We start from the raw sequence: 5,500 nt of genomic DNA on the forward strand, positions 1-5,500 counted from the left end.
GTTGGTGAGAGGGCGTGGGATGAGGGGAGGGAAAGGGAGAGGGACCTGGAATTGACATGTGAAGCAACCTTGCTTCTAAATTAAATTTAAATTCAAAAATTAAAAAAACAAAGATAAAAAGAGAGCATGCAAGTGATTCTTTTTTTCTTAAAAACTTCTGCTCAAAAACACTAGTACATGTCAACTCCATAGATTTCCATTAAGCGCTGTGCTTCTGCAGGCTTTCTCACACCTGGAAGCAAAAATACAGAGTTTTACATGTAAAATTAACATAATTCATGCAGTTATTTTCTATAACTTTAAGTAAGAATTGTGATGGTCTGTGATCTGAAATGTCACATACCACCTCTCATTGTTATTTACAGGAGAGACATGAGGGGCATGTTTGTGATTGAATACATTAATCTTTTTTGGGGTTTTAGAGGTAGGGTTTCAGAGGCTGTCCTTGACCTTGCTTTTGTTGACGAGGCTAGTCTCGAACTCAGGGAAATCTACTTGCCTCTGACTCCAGAGTGCTGGGGTTAAAGGTGTGCACAAGGGCAGCTTAGCCAAATATATTATTCTTACATGTTGACTCTTCATGAAAATAGTTTAATTTGGGTCATTCACTGAACAATGATTGTCTGACAATAACAATATTGTCAAGATATACTTTTGTGTATAAACAGGAGCTGTTAGAAATGACATATAATTATGTCATATCTCTTAAGAGATTTTTAACACATAGTGAAGTACACAATATGACATTCAGAATACGTTTTGGAATCACAGAATGGGGAATTTCCACAAGGCAGTAAAATAATATAAATACATAGAGTTAGCTTGAAGAAATGACAAAACTGTATGTAATGTCATATTTTTTTCCTGTGGGCTTCAATCACTTTATAAAATATGACCCTTCCAGTTGTCACTGCCAGATACTGTTTGATAACATTTGATTGCATTTGGCTCTCAAGAAATACAGACACAAATGAATAGAAACAGATAAAGGGGAAGTAAGCTTTATTTAACAAGATAATCCCTAAACGTGCCAAGAAAACAAGAAACAAGAATATGGTTGTTATAATAATTAATTTATAGTGGCCACATTAAATTTTGTTCCAGAAATCTAAAATTTGCATTCATAATTTTTATGTAGCCTTTGTAAATTACAGTATCTCACCAACCACTCAACAATTACATAGCAGGAAATCGGGGAAACTGAATATAATGAGGTTTTTTATGCATTTGCCTAAAGACAGATGCATAAAATCATATACCCATATTGGAATTCAAACATTTATACATGCACAGCAGTGTTCATGCAAGATAATTATCCACAGTGCACATACCATTCTGATGTATGACAAAATAATCAAGAACCATTCAGAGTCTCTCAGCTCATGTTTTTACAAATTTCCCTTCCAAGGGACACAGTGACTAGGTACTATGGAATAGTGTGTCATGACTAGAAAGGGACTCACAGCTGGGAAACACCAAGAGATGACTATAGGTGTGTTAACAAGAAACCGGCTAGGATTATGCAAGAAAGCCAGTAACAATTGAATAAGGCAGGCAAACATATAAAAGAAAACAAATGTACTTGACTGAAGAAGAATGGTTTTTATAGCCTTGTATTCAATGGAAGATCTTGGGGAAGTTTTCGTCCTGGGCATATGTTGTACTCTCTACTTGTGCCTGTACAAGATGAGAAGAGTGCATATGCTGGCCCATACCACAAGGCACACCAACACAGCAACAGGGAGTGGGAGGAACACAGCATGCAGAATTTGGCCAGTTTTGTCAAGACAAACAGAGCAGTAACCAAAGTTTTGAATGCTTGTCATGTTTCTGTATCCCAATTTTTGAGTCACATAGAGGAGATTATAAATACTCGTGAGGATGTTCAGAGCACAACAAATGCATAGGAAAAAGCCAGTGTGCTTGAATGATTACTTTTGGAAGTCTTCCAAACTGGAGACCCTGTGGCTGAGGATGATGGCCTGGAAGACACTCATGAAGCTGCTGCTGCAAATACATGTACCCCTGCCTATTTTGTGAAGGTAGAAAAGGAGCTTGCATCCAAAATCCGTTATAAAAATTTTCATCCCAAAAGCTGCCATCGTCTGCGGCACTCCTTTACAGAGAAAATTTAAGAAGTTGGCTAAAATCAAATAGTTGAGAATCCAATCTGTGGAGTTCACCTTGTACCTTGTGAAGTAAAGTAATATGTAGTTGTAGAAGACAGAAGAATTGCCCAGAAGCCCAAATGTAGTCTGAGATAATAAGATCATTCCTAGAGCCAGATTCCTGCGTGTCATTCTGTCTGTTCCTGATTTCTGAGACTGAGGATCATGCATGGGCATATGAGTGATGGGTTGAGTTTCTGTCCCAACAAACTTCTACATTTTCCAATCACAAAAGCTACATTGCAAACACTGAATAGTTGTAACATTGATAAGGTTCTAAGATGATTTTGGGTTCTTAGGATGCATTATTCACAAACAACTGCCTTAGAGACAGCAGAGTTGATAACTATTTTTTATAGTTTATTTTTATTTTATTTATTTATTTATTTTTTAATTTATTCTTCAGTTTAAATTTAGATAAGTCTGTTCCAGGTTCCTCTCCTTTACCCTCCCCTCTTGTTGTAGGATTTCCATTACTAGATCATTTCTGGAATACTGATGACACTTCCGTAGTGTTTCTGGCCAGGACATGTGCTGTTAGGAAGAAGTAATTGCCTAATATATGGCTGTGAGTTTCTATGACCTCACCTCCCCTCAGACCTGCAATTTTCACGTTACCTGTGAGGAACAGAAGTAAACAGATGTGTGGAGCAAAAAACTTTTCAAGGCTGTATTTAGGGTGTGTTCATTAGAGTCCCTTAAGAGGATACTTTTCAGACTGTGATTCTCTGGTCTCTACAGGAGTACCAGCGGCAGATAATGTCTTTCACCAGATATCAGGAAATGATTAGATCTGACAAATCAATGACTATCTTGTAGCAACGAGTATTTCATTGTTTTCCTTGTCTCTGTGATTGGTATATGTCCAAAAATTTTGTAATTGCCTACCTCCTCCTCAGTGAGGTTTATGATTATTTTAGTCATATGGAATAAATAATTAGGCAAACATGTATGGGCAGGAATTCTATTTATCTGTTGTAAATTCTTTTAAAATTATTTGTCTTTAAAGGGTTTCCTTTAACAGTGAAATGATCCACACAGGACAATTCTTGACCAGCACACAGATTAAGCCAATCAAAATTCCTTTTCATTGATGCCTAGTCCAAAAAGTGGCTTACACTGATTAAAAAATCACTTGGTCCCCAAGCTCATGTAACACAGACTTCAAAGGCAAAATCCAGAAGAACCATAATTTCTGTCAAAGTTATATTAGTATCACAGTAAACTTGAAATGCTAATTCTTGGCACAGCAAAATAATTATCTTTAATATACCATGCTTACTACATGAATACTGTATGCAGCAAGCCCCTCTATGAAGTAATTAGCAAATGTTTTAGGCTGTTATGGATACTATAGTCTCTTTGATGATCGTTTCATGTGATTTTTGAAATCATATGAAATCATGAATCTCCAAGTGTTTCCCTTTGACATGTGAACTAAGCCTGAATTTTCAGAACCTTTGAGATAAGACAAAATTGGGAACATTTAGTGTTCTGTGGTAACAGATAACTTACTTGGTCCTTGATTTTATTTCATGTTTCAGGGAAGCTGCTTTTGTATATCTTTGATCTGTGTCCACAGCCTTTAAGCTTTTCATTCAGGAATCATACGATCATCCCATACCATCATTAGGTGGAGTACAGGCAAGCTAGCCTGGAAATCAGGTCCTTAATTAAGGTACTGAATGAAAAAATGCTCAGATTATTCCACTCCTTAACACAGAGAGAAAATAGACACATGCAATGGATGCTAAACCTACTGGAAAACTAGCAGAGCTGTGCACACTCCTTCATAGAAGGTCTGGAAATCCATGGCACTCTCTACTCTGATTCCAGAATGTTTCCCTTCTTACTCCCAACAGATGCATATATTCTTGGGAGATGCTGGAATATATAAGATGCAGAAGGTGAGCTGGAACGTGGAACTCCAAGAAACAGTTTCTATCAGGCATTTTTTCCATGATGTAATGACAGATGACCGTGATAAGGCTCGTTGTTGTCACTCATCTTTCACTCATGTTTCTGTAAATGAGCCTAATAAACTCACAGGACCATAAAGTTCTACTTGGGTGAAATTCCTATATTGATCCATTATCTGCACAGCATCTTGGGTAAAAAGATACATTCTGGTAGTTTGAATGTAACTGGCATACACAAGATCAAAGGGAATAGGATTGTTAGATGGTATGTCATTGCTGAAGTAGGTGTGTCCATGTTGAAGGAAGTGTGTCACTCTGGGTGTAGGGTTTGATGTCCCATATATTCTCAAGCCATGGCCTGTGTTTCAAACCGTTCCTTGTTGCCTGCACATCGAAATGAATATTTTGCTCCTTCTCCAGAACCCTTTCTTCATGCATGTTGGCATATCCCAACATGATGACATGACCTACCACAGACGAAACCTTTGACCACTAAGCCAAATACCAAATGTTTTACTTTATAAGAATTTCCAGGGCCTTGGAGTCTCTTCATAGTATTAGAAACCATAAGAAAGACACTACGGAAACCTGAATATAAGAAAAATATGAGCAAATATTAGGCATGGTGGTGCTAATGTTGATATTAGGTAGAGTGATTGTGTAGCTATATCTGTGGTTAGCAAAGTGTTCAAGTGAAGCGGAATCATCCAAGAATGTAGCAAGCATGTAGACAAACACATTGGCCATTCCTTTCCATATCAGGTGTGGCTGTGTGCCGTCTGTCTGAGACAGTGATTACCTGGGTCTTTCTCTTAGTAGCAGCATGCAAGTGAAGAAAGCCAACTTGGATATTGAGTATCTGTAAGGGGATATTTGGTATGGCCATTTTTCTGTGAGTGGGTTGCCTCCAAAACTATTGAGGGTTTATGATGTGAATGTTGGAATGATCTAAAAATGAAGGACTATAGGATTTGTGTTAGACTTGAGAGTAATAATTCTAGGGCAGTTTTTCCAGGAAGGAGATCTACACCATTTTCTTTTGTGAGACAGAGCATTGTTTTCAATTTCCAACAATGTCATTTAATCATTCTTAATTTTAAAATACACTTTTATTACACTATTTTCTTCAGTTTTTAATATTGTTCTTGATTAAGTTATTTATTATTCATATATTCAGAGAATATATTTTAATAACATTTCCATTTCTTCCCCAATTCATCCTATATATCTCCCCATGTTTTCCCTATAAAATGATGTGTTCTTTTTTAAATTTCGAGTCCACTTCTGTATGTGTATGAGACTAGCATAATCTATAAAGCACTCCTAGCATTTCAAAACTTATACACCTGGAGAAAATTGACTCTACTCTGCAGTAAGTATGAATTACCAATTGTTTGCCTCAGATATGGTCAG

The 5,500-nt window shown here is 36.9% G+C and overlaps 1 pseudogene; it reads right to left on the reverse strand.

Annotated features, from left to right (window-relative positions):
- Positions 1–1,388: 1,388 nt before the first annotated feature.
- Positions 1,389–2,345, reverse strand: LOC121136482 (annotated as a pseudogene).
- Positions 2,346–5,500: the final 3,155 nt, after the last annotated feature.

The sequence above is a fragment of the Mesocricetus auratus genome, unplaced genomic scaffold (genome assembly GCF_017639785.1).
Source record: "Mesocricetus auratus isolate SY011 unplaced genomic scaffold, BCM_Maur_2.0 Super-Scaffold_100495, whole genome shotgun sequence".
NCBI classification, from domain to species: Eukaryota; Metazoa; Chordata; class Mammalia; order Rodentia; family Cricetidae; genus Mesocricetus; species Mesocricetus auratus.